This window comes from Mobula hypostoma, chromosome 11 (assembly GCF_963921235.1).
Source record: "Mobula hypostoma chromosome 11, sMobHyp1.1, whole genome shotgun sequence".
Lineage (NCBI taxonomy): Eukaryota > Metazoa > Chordata > Chondrichthyes > Myliobatiformes > Myliobatidae > Mobula > Mobula hypostoma.
The window spans coordinates 76644153-76659475 of NC_086107.1; the positions used below are offsets into that span (position 1 = coordinate 76644153).

At 43.6% G+C, this 15323-nt stretch overlaps 1 protein-coding gene across 1 annotated transcript in view; it reads right to left on the bottom strand.

Moving 5' to 3' along the window:
* The window catches only part of madd (MAP-kinase activating death domain), a 183895-nt gene extending 173048 nt beyond the window's left edge, over window positions 1–10847 (bottom strand). Inside the window, exon 1 of the mRNA XM_063062301.1 lies at window positions 10789–10847. The gene's annotated coding sequence lies outside the window, so the exon portion shown is untranslated. The remainder of the gene's footprint in view (window positions 1–10788) is intronic.
* Between the last annotated feature and the right edge of the window lie 4476 nt (window positions 10848–15323).

Below are 15323 nucleotides of genomic sequence, written 5' to 3' on the forward strand. Positions count from 1 at the left end.
CGTTCAGCCACTTTGTTCCTGAGGTTTTGGTTTTGTTCCTGAGGTTTTGATCCAAGTAGGATAAAAATGGCAAAAGTGAAGAAAAGAAATTAATAGATAAAGGAAATAATCTATAGCAAGTCACACAGATATGGCCAAAATCAATGCTTGAAATCCAATTGGTGTAGTGGTGGAAAGAAATTTTTGCTGGTAAAATAAATGTTTGAAGAAACCCTTCTACAGTTTTTCTGCCCAGACCTTTCAGATACTTATCAAACTTCCATTTCTCAAACATGAGAATGCCTGGAGAATTAGGCAATCTTTCATCAAGCTGTCACAATAACAGGTACTTCTCAACCAGCCAACAAGACCATTACAGTAACATCCCAAATTGATGTCAGAGACTCACTTCTGGCAATGTGCCTGATTACTGCTCCTAAACTATCACACACCATGTTACGTGGATGGCCCTAACATCTCTGAATCAGGCTAAAGGTGGTTCAGACCTATCATTCAGCATCACCCTTCACAGACATTCTCCTTGTTTTCCTAACATCCCCTGCTCTCCAACAAGAGCATTTTCGAATGTCTCAGCAGTTCTGAAGGATCATTGAACTAAATCAGGAGCTGTTTCTCTCCCCACAAATACCTCATGATCTATCTCCAGAATTACCGATTTTTACTCAGAGTACAGTAGTGTTTGCTTTTTGATTTTTATTAATTTCAGTTTTACTCAGACTCTTTAACACTCAGTCAAATGTCGTATATTTTACAATAACAGTTGATTTCACCCCAGCTCTACAGTTCAGGTCTCTGGTCTATCTTTGGCCCAAGGCTATGACAAAACAAGGAGCCAAGTATCCCTGACAAAATCCAAAAGTGGATATCATGAAGATTATTGATGAACCATGGTTTATAGTGGCTAAATAACCTACCAACCAAGACATCTTGGGAATGTGGGAGGAAACTCACGTGGTCACAGGAAGAATGCACAAACTCCACACCAGGGAGCCAACAGGACCCAACATGGGCCAGTGGCACTATGAGGCAACGACTCCACTGTGCTGTCCATTACTTTTGATGTTGCATCCATTATTCTGTGTACGTGGGCACTAGGAACTAAGGCTCCACCTGTTGCAAGTAGGCTTGGACTCTCTACTGTGGAATGCCCCAGTCAGCTGGATGTTGCTCCACTACCTGTCCTTTGTGGAAGAGTTCTTTCAAGTAAACACCTTGGACCACAAGTCCATCAGGCCATGGTTAAGGCAGAACATACTGCAGATGCTGCAGAACTGTGACACTATGGATAGTGGATTTCTTCCATGAGCAGACTGTCTGAGCATCTGGCAAAAGGCCTTATCGCCAGATCTGACCGAATAACACCAAGACTAGCTGGCAGTGAGAGGGGTCCACCTCTCGGAACATTCCTGTCCAGGCAACATATCAGCTCAGTATGCAGATACAGTCTCCTACTTCTTTGCAGACTCTGGATTTGCTAAGAGGATGTGGAAAAGCATGCCCCAGTTCATCCTTAGTTTAATTTTACAAACTCCCCCTCCTCTATCACTGAATACAAGGTGATTTACAGAAAAATAATTTATGGTCAGGAAAATTCCTTAAGGACTTGCATCTTTCATGATCTCAAGGTCCAGGGTTTTACAACCAGGTCAGTACCTTTAAAGTGCAGTCACCGTTTGCATTATCACAAAATTTTTCCAGGAGTTAAAAAAAAACCTCCCCCTTCAACCATTTTGGCCTTCTGAAGCACCCAGTGATTAGGACAATGCTCCCGATGGGATTACCCATCATTGGCTGCAGCCAGTGATTAGCAGAGTGCTCCCGATGGGATTACCCATCATTGGCTGCAGCCAGTGATTAGCAGAGTGCTCCCGATGGGATTACTCATCATTGGGTGCAGCCAGTGATTAGCACAGTGTTCCCGATGGGATTACTCATCATTGGCTGCAGCCAGTGATTAGCAGAGTGCTCCCGATGGGATTACCCATCATTGGCTGCAGCCAGTGATTAGCACAGTGCTCCCGATGGGATTACCCATCATTGGCTGCAGTCAGTGATTAGTACAGGGTTCCCGATGGGATTACCCATCATTGGCTGCAGTCAGTGATTAGCACAGTGTTCCCGATGGGATTACTCATCATTGGCTGCAGCCAGTGATTAGCACAGTGTTCCCGATGGGATTACTCATCATTGGCTGCAGCCAGTGATTAGCAGAGTGCTCCCGATGGGATTACCCATCATTGGCTGCAGCCAGTGATTAGCACAGTGCTCCCGATGGGATTACCCATCATTGGCTGCAGTCAGTGATTAGTACAGGGTTCCCGATGGGATTACCCATCATTGGCTGCAGCCAGTGATTAGCACAGTGCTCCCGATGGGATTACCCATCATTGGCTGCAGTCAGTGATTAGTACAGGGTTCCCGATGGGATTACCCATCATTGGCTGCAGCCAGTGATTAGCACAGTGTTCCCGATGGGATTACTCATCATTGGGTGCAGTCAGTGATTAGTACAGGGTTCCCGATGGGATTACCCATCATTGGCTGCAGCCAGTGATTAGTACAGTGTTCCCGATGGGATTACCCATCATTGGCTGCAGCCAGTGATTAGCAGAGTGCTCCCGATGGGATTACCCATCATTGGCTGCAGCCAGTGATTAGCACAGTGTTCCCGATGGGATTACTCATCATTGGGTGCAGTCAGTGATTAGTACAGTGCTCCCGATGGGATTACCCATCATTGGCTGCGGTCAGTGATTAGCACAGTGTTCCCGATGGGATTACCCATCATTGGCTGCAGTCAGTGATTAGCACAGTGTTCCCGATGGGATTACCCATCATTGGCTGCAGCCAGTGATTAGCACAGTGTTCCCGATGGGATTACTCATCATTGGGTGCAGTCAGTGATTAGTACAGGGTTCCCGATGGGATTACCCATCATTGGCTGCAGCCAGTGATTAGCACAGTGTTCCCGATGGGATTACTCATCATTGGCTGCAGTCAGTGATTAGTACAGGGTTCCCGATGGGATTACTCATCATTGGGTGCAGTCAGTGATTAGTACAGGGTTCCCGATGGGATTACTCATCATTGGGTGCAGTCAGTGATTAGTACAGGGTTCCCGATGGGATTACCCATCATTGGCTGCAGCCAGTGATTAGCACAGTGTTCCCGATGGGATTACTCATCATTGGGTGCAGTCAGTGATTAGTACAGGGTTCCCGATGGGATTACTCATCATTGGGTGCAGTCAGTGATTAGTACAGGGTTCCCGATGGGATTACCCATCATTGGCTGCAGCCAGTGATTAGTACAGGGTTCCCGATGGGATTACTCATCATTGGCTGCAGCCAGTGATTAGCACAGTGTTCCCGATGGGATTACTCATCATTGGCTGCAGCCAGTGATTAGTACAGGGTTCCCGATGGGATTACCCATCATTGGCTGCAGCCAGTGATTAGCACAGTGTTCCCGATGGGATTACTCATCATTGGCTGCAGCCAGTGATTAGTACAGGGTTCCCGATGGGATTACCCATCATTGGCTGCAGCCAGTGATTAGCACAGTGTTCCCGATGGGATTACTCATCATTGGGTGCAGTCAGTGATTAGTACAGGGTTCCCGATGGGATTATTCATCATCAACTGCAGTCACAGATGTCACAATCAAGGTGACACACAGGTTGCTGGAAGTACACGAGCAACATAATTAGTGCATTCCAGACTTCAACAGTCTTTCTGATCTGTTGCAATTAAGTGCTCACATACAATTATGAAAGCAACAACTCTTTGCTTTTAATCAGAGCTATAGCTGATGCAAGGTTATCAGATGCCTAGTCCAGGCCTGTCACTAATTAAAGGACATACTGTACAGGGTGATAGCTTACGGTAAAATGTGGGACCTATTAACTAACCAAGTTTATTCCACGCAGCCACTTTCTTTTTTACTATTAACTGATGTCATTTTGTTTTGTCTCCATACATCTCCATCAACACATTCAGATGCTCCTCTGATGATTGCAAACAAACCTGAAAATTCTGTACTCAGATATATGCAAGTCAAAGACTATGCACCACTTCCCAAGAATCTTCACAGGAGGAATGACCAAAGGGCTGTGCTGTAATTCTCCAGTCTTCACTAGTCATTCTGGTTGTGTGGTACAACACTAAGACAGTGCTACATTGCAGTTATGAATTATTTCTATCAGTGATTATTGATAACTCCAGTAACAAACATGCATACTCCTTTAATACTATAAATACACTAAATGTTAGGCCCAGAAGCATAAACAGAGGGACCTTGGTTTATGTACAAAGATTCTTGAAGTTGGCAGGACAGGTAGATGATATGAATACAAATTAAAATTTAACACATATTAATTGAAAGATAGTGAAATGCATCATTTTCAGCCTTCGAACTTGGAGCAGAGGCTTAGACTTGGACTCCAGCCTGTCCTCCAGTTCCACCACATCCCTATCCCTAAATCCCAACTGCCCTCTGAACCTAAAACATCCATACGAACCTAAAATAATAAAAAACAACTAAATCTGAGCTGTAACCTTAATGGAGACTGCAGCTTGGCGCCATCGTGAAACTCCTACTTATGAGATACAATATATCCCTGGAAAGGTTGGGAACAGAAAAAGTAGATACTAGAAAATAGTATAGATAGATATGTAATGATTCCTCAAGCTTGTCATAGTCGGGGGATGTAGTGGTAGTAAGCTCTATTTATTAAATGCTTCCAATGACGTGCGTCCCAAATAGCCTCTGACAACCAAATCCAACTCCTGGCCTTCATGCATGGTGTAACTACTAAGTACGGCAGAACCATTTCAACTGACAGAAGAGGCAAAAGTGGGTTACTGGTGCCTTAAAACCAGTTGCTTCAGGCAGATGGGCTCATCAGCTGCAGTTGGCAGCTCATCCAGAAGGTAAACTCTGATTTCAAAAGTCTACTGCCTTACTACTGTACCTACTCATGGGAAAGGCTTCAGGAGTAAACCCAGAGGAAAAATCCGGAACTGGAATTCCTTAGGCAGTTCCACGTTGAGTTCAACACTGACTGGGAACTCCTGTGACGCCGCTGGTGCCAAACTGTATCAGTCTCTGCCATTTCTTTGGATTCATCAGCTGTGTGGACAGAGGAAGCCTTCTGTATGGGCAACAGTTTGCTCTCAATATCAAACTGCCCTGGCCTGCATAGGTAGCTAAGACGCAACATCCACGGCTGATCCTGATCAATGGAAGGCCGAGCTACATGATATGCACATTGGACATGGTGGCTGGAGCATCTTATGATCCAACAATTGTTGGGCATCAAAGCTACCAGGGTCTCAGCCCTTTTCACATTTCTATGATTTCTGTGAAATAGATGCCTGTGAGTTACCCTGTAAATGAAGTACAGGTCGACCTTCACTAATCCAGCACCATTGGGACCTGAGGAGTGCCGGATTAGTGAAAATGCCAAATTACAGAAGGATCACATTAGGCATAATCAATGCCGGATTATCGAAGGAACCGGATTACAGGTAGTCGGATTAGTGAGGGTCGACCTGTACTGCATGAGCACACACCTACCTACTCCCACCTGGCCCAAAACAGCCTACAATATCCCCTACAGTCTTCCCATTCCATAGATAGTCAGCCCAACAGGTTCATGCCAACCAAGACTCCCATCTAAGCTAGCAATATTTGTTCACATTTGGCCCTTATGCCTTTACCATGTACTTATCAAAGTACTATTTAACTGTTGTTAATGTACCTGCCTCAACTACTACCCCGGCAGCTCATTCCATATATGGACCACCCTCTGGGTTAAAATGTTGCCCCTCAAGTTCCTTTTCAATCTCTCCCCTCCACCTCAAACCTATGTGCTCTAGTCCTTGATTGCCCAGCCCTGGGGGAAAGACAGAGGGCATTCACCCATCTAAGTCCTTTGTGATTTTATATACTTCTCTTACACTTCACACTTCAGGGAATAAAGTTGCAGTCTGATTGACCTCTCTCTATAACCCCAGTGACATCCTCGTAAATCTCCTCTGCAGTCTTCCCATTAATAGAACACAATATCCTAAATGTGACCACATCAACACCCTGTACAAAGATGCCTTCAAAGTATGCCAAGCAGATTCTACCACGGATTCAATAAGGTAGAGCTTTTTCAACTTTGATGGCCTGTCATGACTCTACCATGTGTGATCCTGCAACACCCATAAAGATGCCACAGCAGAATAGCTGCATTTTAGCAACTATTTTATTACCAGATAGAAATTTGTTTCTGTGCTCAGTGTTCACGTGGCTCAGTTGGTAGAGTTCTTGCTTAAATGAGATTGTTGTGAAAACAAGCCCTACTCCACCACCTTTAGCATAAAAATTTCAGAATGGGATCCCAGTGTGAATGCAGAACAAGTGAACAAAACTTCCCTCTCACGAGCACATGAAATGCCTCACAATATTTGTAAACAGAACAGAGAGGTTACTCCTATATGCTAGCCAGTATCTATCCCTCAACAAACATTAAAAAAATGGATTATCTGCTCATTATCACATTGCTGTTTGTGAGAGCTGGTGGTGTATAAATTGACTGCTATACTCCTGTACAACATGGACAACAGCAAAAGTACTTCTTTTGCAAGAAAAGCAAGTGATCTTTCTTCAGAATCAGGTTTATTATCACTGACATAGGTTGAGAAATTTGTTTCGAGTGACAGTAGTACACTGAAAGAAAAAAAATAGAGCAAAAGAGGAATAGTAATGGCAGAGGGGGGAAATCTGTTACTGAAACACTGGGTGTGGATCTTCAGACTCCGGTACTCCTCCCTGAAGGTAGCAATGAGAAGAGGGCACGTCCTGGATGGTAGGAGTCCTTGAAGATGGATTCAGCCTTCAGGCACTGCCTTTTGAATAGGTCCCCAACAATATGGATAGTTGTGCCCATGATGTTTCTTCACCTTCACCTTCCTTTAGCTTTTCTTGCCAGCTTTCTTTCAGCAAGGATACAGTCAAACACTGCACCCTAACATGGACCTGAACCCACCCTTATGTAAACCTGCCTCACCAAAAAAGGCAAACTGTTGAGCAGCTGAGGTACAAATATGACTCTGAGACCATTCAATGCAAGAACTTCTTCCCAACTTACCGCCACAATTTTCACTATATACAATTTACTACCTTCTAATACTATGCTCTCAGCCTTTCGCCAATATGAATCTGCCCTACATATTACCAGGACACTACTCACAAAAAAGCCTAGTAGTTGGTTTAATTCTGGTTTACAGTATGACTATGAGACCTACTGAAAGACATCCATTGTAATATCTCACACTACCAAGCAAAGGACAGGTGTAAACTGCCCTATCTGTATCATTCTTCTGGATGAGCGGAGCAGACAATCACTCTGGATTGGCAGTCACTTCTCATGGATGGCTCATCTATCAACTGTAAAACGCATGCACACCAATAAACCAAACATTGACCATAACACTACAAATGCAAATGCGCCACTAAATAACTGAATTGCAAGTTTAGTTTGCTACAGATGGAAACACCAAATACTCTGCAGATGCTGGGGTCAAAGCAACACGCGCAATACGCTAGAGTAGTGGTCACCAACCTTTTTAAGCCCAAGATCCCCTACCTCGACCTCAGTGAAAGGCAAGATCTACCTACTAAATGGTTTAGAGAAAAAACAGCTCAGATTGTACTTCCAATTTGAGGCCTTTTATTTGGGCGAATTGTTATTTGAATTATCAAAATACTTTTGTCAAACTTTCAAATTAAGTCAAACAAGAAAACACTGTAACTAGCATATCAAACAGTCCATAGATGTCTTTCTTTAAGAATATTACAATACTTCACACCTTTAATTCTAAGTTTCATTATTTAATTTTATTTCAACACGAAAAATAAATGAATAAAAATTGACTGTTGCACTCAGTGTGATGACTGGGGCTGAATACTTTCTGCTAGTTCCCTGAAATTTGGCTCATAACTACAGACAGCCAGTCTGAGACAGTCTGTGAGGTGTAGGGTTGCCAACTGTCCCGTATTTCCCCCACTAAAGTAGAGCGTTCCTATGAAACCTTTCGTGCCGAAATGCTTGATGCCAAAGAAACAATTACCATTAATTTATATGGAAAAAAATTTTGAGTGTTCCCAAATCCAAAAAAATAACCTACCAAATCATACCAAATAACATCTACCAAATAAAACCTAAAATAACACTAACATATAGTGAAAGCAGGAATGATATGATCAATACACAGCCTACATAAAGTAGAAATAATGAAGATAAAGCCAAAACCGATTCGTGGGGTAAAAATAATTGGCATGTACGCGCATGCACACACAGGTGCCTGCGCAAGACTTCATGGTCACGGTAGTCTTTCTCGGGGTAAACACAAATGTCCTGGGATTTGACTGCTACTTTTGTCCCTTATTTGGGAGTGAGAAAGTTGGCAACCCTAGTGAGGTGGCTGTCAGTAAGTCAGCTCCTGTACTTAGATTTAATAATTTTCATCTGTGAAAATGCAATTTCACATTGATAAGTTGACCTGAAGTAAGGACTGACTTTTAGTGCTGTAAAACTAATGCACACACCGCGCATTGCTCGGCCCCATCAGTAGTAATTGCCACCAGTTTATGAATGGGGATGTCATTTTCACGGACATTTTCTTTAAACTCATTGTAAATATCCTCATCTCTCATTCTTTCCTTTAATTGCAAAAGAGTGAGGAAGTCCTCCTTTGTTGTAAAATCCTGGAAAGCCATTCTGACAAATACAACAAGCTGTGCTGTTTGCATTACATCCAGGGATTCATCAAACTGTAGTGAAAAATAATCATGTCCTCTGACGGTGACTCTACCCTCTTTGTCACTGTTGCAGGGCCAAGCAGTATATTATGTATTGCAGCTGTGATGCCGTTTTTGTTTTTAAAGTCATTAAAACAGCCTCTGCAGTACCATTGCTTCCTTGAATAAATCGCCGTCTGCAAAAGGCTTCTTGTGTTCAGCCAAAAGGTGACTTACACAGAATGATGCTTCAATAACAGCCTTATTTTTGAGTAGCATGTTTTGTGGAAAACGATTGCTGGGCCTTCAACCCCGATTTCAGCTCAACTTTCCAGGCATGAATTGCGCGGGGGGGGGGGGGTAGGCGTCTTTAAATTCTGGATGGAATTTGTATGTTTTCGCCTTCTTTCGTGGAGCCTCCACTATGCTATCAGGATATCATGAGCAATTGACGATTGCGTCGCCTCTGATCTGAGCCGACATTTACGTACCGGGCGGCACCTAATTAATTAGTTTGTTTATTTCGGCCTTTTTTTCTTAAAGATGTGCTGTGTGCATCCTGACTACCGCTGCATCCCTGCATGCTTCGCGGCCCGGAGGTTGGGGACAATGCTGTATATTGATGTTTGTGACAGTCTGTACTCTTATCTAATCTGATTGGTCACTTTGACGCAGCACAGGCTACGCTGAAAACGCGGTGCATGCCGGGCGAACTACACATATGCGCACTGGGCAGAAAGAACGGAACTAAACCCACACAACCCGGAAACAATCTCTCTTTACAAACAGCTTTTTAGCGAAAATATTGCTATATTACCATTATCCTAATTAGTATTACTTACTTTTATAATGCTCACATTACAACAGTATTTGTGTTACTTATTTTTGATTTTTCTTCAGGATCTACTGGGAAAGTCTCAAAGATCGACCCCTACGCTAGAGGAACTTAGCAGGTCGGGCAGCATCTGTGAAAACAAACAGTCAACGTTTCGGGCCCGAAACGTTGACTGTTCGTTTCCACGGACGCTGCCCGGCCTGCTGAGTTCCTCCAGATGGAAACACCAGATCCATAACCTAGAACAAAATCACTAGTCATCTATCAGGGGAACAGTCTAATTTGCAGAGCACATGGTTTACCCTGTAAAATGCAGAAAATGGTACTCCTGCACTCACACTTACACTTGGTAGAAGGGAGGTGAGAGTAAGTGGTAGCACTGAAATACAGAAGGTATCAGAGAACTTAAGACCCACCTCTCCTTTAAAAAAAGAATGAAGTTGGATTAGATGTCTTGTACATAATCCTCATCAAAGTATCTTTTACATGTTCCACCTTCACATATTCAACACACAATTATCCTACACGCAACTGCAGAGGCCATCTGCAGAAAGGCAGAAGATGGCACAAGGACAAATTACTTGCCCTACACAGTGGATCCATGGTACCCAAAGCACTACATGCACTGGTGGAAAGCTCTTCACCAGGCCCAGATCCATCCACTCAGCCGCAGGCCACCACAAAATTGATAGGTGGGTTTTGCAGATTCCTTCATGTGACCTCTATTAACAGAGCTACTGAACCACGGGCAACAATTAGCGCTTGATGTAAAGGATCAGGGACGGGAATGTCAATGGTGAGGGGAAAAAACAATATGATACCAAAACAAAAATAGGTCAGCCGTTACCAGAACAGCCGCGATTCATATGAAGCAGATAGGGCGACTGCCTCCACAGGATCTGCCTTTAAACCTCCGCTGTAAAAGGGGCACGGGATGCGACACCAGCGCTCAGGGTGGCGTGAACACCAGGGCCCGGCCCTTCCGCAGAGACCCACCCCGACCCCTCTCCGCAAGAACCCTGCCGCAGCCACCGTCGACCTCGGTATGTCACCTGCGCTCCAGGAACAGGGTCCCGGGGCCAGTGGGAGTTCCGGCCATACAGCACCGTTGGCGGGAGGGCGGCCAGTCTATCCCCATTCCCACACGCTCCCATCTCACTCACCCGTCCCTCCAGACCACTGTCCTCCGCAACCACAGCTTCCGTGCTGGTTCCCAACGCGCCTGCGCAAGACCTCCTCCTTTCTCGATTACGCCACCCGGCTGGTAGCCGTGCGCGTGCACTATGCTCCCCTAGACCCTGACGGGACCGTGCGCGTCGCACCAGCAACCACCGAGACCGAGGCCGAGTTGTCGTGGTGGGCCTAATGTCTCTGACTGCTGAATTCTGTTAAACCTCCGTGTCCACTCGTCTTCAGCTTGGATGCAAGCAATCACGGAGGATGCCCTTAGATTTAGACCAGTTCAAGGTTATATTCATCAGGGTGCAATTGTGGAAATTGCAGTAAGCCAGTTGTAGTCAAGTGAGACCGCTGGAGTCACCTTTGCTTTTTGACTGCGGTAGTGTATACTCAGGTCAGATGAGTGAGAGTTTTACAGAAAGGTGTTCCTAAAACCTTTGCAATAGGGGGTACCGGAGACAGACGAGACAACAGAAGGATGTGAAACATACTTAGGCTCTATTGTCCCTACTAACTCAAAAACATCTTTCCACTTGAACAACAGGAATTCTGCAGATGCTGGAAATTCAAGCAACACACATCAAAGTTGCTGGTGAACGCAGCAGGCCAGGCAGCATCTCTAGGAAGAGGTACAGTCGACGTTTCAGGCTGAGACCCTTCATCAGGAGTCCTGACGAAGGGTCTTGGCCTGAAATGTCGACTGTACCTCTTCCTAGAGATGCTGCCTGACCTTTCCACTTGAAGACACCTTTATTGTGAAAGGCAATTGATATCATTGCCCGGTACGGAAACACCAATGCCCAAGACTGGGAAAGCTTAGAAAAATTAGTGGATATCACTGGAAAAGCCCTCTCCATTATTAAGCACATCTACAGGGAGTGCTGCCACAACAAAGCAGCATCTATCAGCAAGACACCCACTATTCTCATTGCTGCCATCTGAAAAGTTTCACACCACCAGGTTCAGGAACAGTTATTATCCTTTAACAATCAGGCTCCTGAACCAGTGTGGATAACTTCACTCACCTCAACACTGAACTGATTCCACAACCTATGGACTCACTTTCGAAGAATCTAAACTCATGTTCTTAATACTATCTATATATTTAATTGTTTCTGTATTGTGTTTTTGTTCATTTATTTATTTGAGGAGTCCCTGGGTAGTGCATTGGGAAGAGGTGAAAGATTTGTGGCGGTCTGGGAGAGTGCTATATGATGGGGAGTGTTTGGTGGGGGTGGAAGAGAGAACAAAATGCAGAAAGGAGGGGGGAGGGGAAGATGTGTGTGCACGAGGGTGGTGGATCTTGTTGGAGTTGGTGGAAATTGGGAAGAATGATCAGTTGAATGTAGCGGCAGGTGGGGTGGAAAGTATTGCTCCAATCAGGAGGAAAGGAGATGAGAGAAATGGACTAGATGTAGACTTTGTCCACAGTATTGAAGGGAAGTCATGTTCAGGAAGCAGGGAGACATTTCAGAAGCATCTGTATAGAATGTCTCATCAGAGAAAATACAATACAGTAGGAAATGGGAGAACGGAATGATGTCCCTACAAGAGACAGAACAGGAGGAAGTATAGTCACGAAAGTCATGGGAGTCCCTACTGGGCATGTAATAGGTTTTTGATGGTCATTGCAGACTTAGGAGCCCAAAGATGTTGTTTTCTATATTATGTTTAAAATCATTAACGTTTTACTAAGGGATTCAATTGCACATCTAGCAGTTGGTAATCAGAATGAGATACCATCAGTTTCCATATAAAATCCATTCAGTATTAGCATGTGACATCAGTCCTCAGCACAGCCAACAAATGCACACAGAATTATAATGGGATCCTTATCTCCTCCAGCTAAACTCTCCATTGAATTAGAATGACAGTCTTGTCTTCTGTGTATCTAGACATTACAAGGAGTTTTAGAATGTGACCTCATTGATTGTATATTCATCCCCCACAGCCCTTGTGTATCCACTGGAGTATATTAGAAGCCCATCGCTTAAAGAACCAGGAACCCAGAAAATAATATAATTACACTAATTTTACCACTTAAACTTCATGAAAATCAAAGTTGGTTTAATTGAAAACCCAGTGTTTGGAACTTTTGCACAAAATATATAAAAGGAACTGAATCCTATGTAAATCCAAACATTGTGCAAAGTTGAAATGGGATCCAGTCCTATAACCAACCACAGCACAGAGGCTAAGAATCCATTTCCTCAGAAAAAATAATCAAAGGTGGAGCTCACTTCTCAGTACATTCAACACAGGAAAGGTAAGTTCCTGTAAGAAGGAAGGACAGGAATAGAAAGATAAGAGAACCTTGGATATCCAGAAAGTTGATCAATTTAGTCAAGAAGAAAAAGGGTAAGTATGTAAAGCTTTAGAAGTTAGGATCAAATGAAGCACATGAGGAGCGTAAATAAGCTAGAAAAGAACAAAAGAAGGGAATTGGGAAAGCCAGGAGGGACCATGAAAAATCCTTGACAAGTAGGATTAAGAAGAATCCCAAGACATTCTATAGAAACATCAAGAGCTAGAGGATAACGAGAGAGACGGTGGGACCACAAGGTTAAAGGGGGAACATTTGCTTTGATGTGAGTGAGGTACTTAATGAGTACTTTGCTTCAGTATTTACCAAGGACGGGAATGGAGGATGAGGAGATCAGTGCTAAGTGTATAAATATGTTAGGGTGTTTAGAGATCAACGAGGAGGAAGTGTTGTGCTGGGACCTCTGCTGTTTATGATGTATGTAAATGACAGATGAAAATGTACATCGTGGGTTAGTAGATTTGAGGATGATGCCAAGATTGGTGGAATTGTGGATAGTGTAGAAGACTGGCAAAGAATACAGCATGATATAAATCAGTTGCAAATATGGGCTGAAAATGGCAGATGAGGTTTAACCCTGATAAATATGAGGTATTGCACCCCACTAGGGCAAGATCCTTAACAGTGTTGCAGAGCAGAGAGATCTTGGGATCCAAGTTCATAGCTCCCTGAAAGTGGCTACGCAGGTCAATAAGGTGGTTAAAAAGGCTTATGGAATGCTTGTTTTTATTAGTCAAGGTATTGAGTTCAAAAGTCAGGAGGTTATGTTGCAAATTTATAAAACTCTGGTTAGGCCCCATCTGAAGTATTGCGTACTGTTCTGGAAGTACTATAGAAAGGATATTGATACTTTGGAGAAGGTGCAGAAAAGGTTTATCAGGAATCTCCTTGGTTTAGAGGGCATGTGCTATCACGTGAGGCAGGATAAACTTGGGTTGTTTTCTCTGGAGCATCAGAGGGCTGAGAGGTTCACAAGATTATGACAGGCATAGATAGAGTGGACAGAAAGTATCTGTATCCCAGGGTTGAAGTGTCTAATTCGAGAGGGCAGGCATTGAAGGTGATGGGGAGTAGGTTCAAGGGGGATGTGAGGGGCATGTTTTTTACTCAGAGAATTGTGAAAGTCTGGAATGCATTGCCTGATGTGGAGGCAAATACATTAGAGGCTTTTAAGAGACGTTTGGATAGGCACATGGATGTAAGGAAGGTGGAAGGATATGGACATGGTGTAGGTTAGAGGGATTAGTGTTAGGGTGTTTTTGATCTGCTTTTCAGCTGGTTCGGCACAACATTGTGGACCGGATGGCCTCTTCCTGTTCTATATTTTATTTCACACGTTATATGTTGCCCTCTGTATTAGAATTAAAAATAATCAATATTTGAAGAGGATCACAGTAATTTGTACATACAACTAATGCCGTGTAATTATTTTATTTATTTATTTAGAGACACATCACGGATTAGGCCCTTCAAGCTGTGCTGCCCAGCAACCCCCAATTTAACCCTAGCCTAATCACGCGACAATTTATCATAACCAATTAACCTACTCACTGGTCTCTGCATATCTCACCGCAGCACCCAATATTAGAATGGGATCTCATACTCTGTAAATAATCATTGCTAATATCACTAGATTGGGACTGAAAAGCAAAAAAAAACAACTACAAATGCTGGAAATCTAAAATAAAATGGAAAATGCTGCATCTCTGCATCAGGTTTATTATCACTGACTTGTTCTGAAACTTGTTTTGTTTCAGCAGTTTGGTTCAAGAAATAATTCGTACAGCTACCAAAATAAGTCAATAGTATAATAGAGGAATAGCAAGGTAGTGTTCATGGGTTCATGGTCTGTTCAGAAATTTGATGGCAGAGGGGAAGAAGCTGTTCCCAAAATATTGAGAATGGGTTTTCAGTCACTAACCTCCTCCTTGATGTTAGCAATGCGAAGCGGGCACGTCCCAGACGGTGAGGGTCTTTAATGATGAATGTTGCCAGTGAAGACAGAAACAGTTAATATTTCATATCATTGACCTGTAATAAGGGCCGGAAGTTGAATGTATTTGAATTGTCGAGAGAGAGGTGGAGAGAACAGAGGAACAGCTGTCATAGAGCAGAGACAAAGGTTTCTCAAGTGCACAACATATTTGGAGCTACTTCAATAATACATAGGTGATGGCAGAGAGAAAGAAGCTGCTG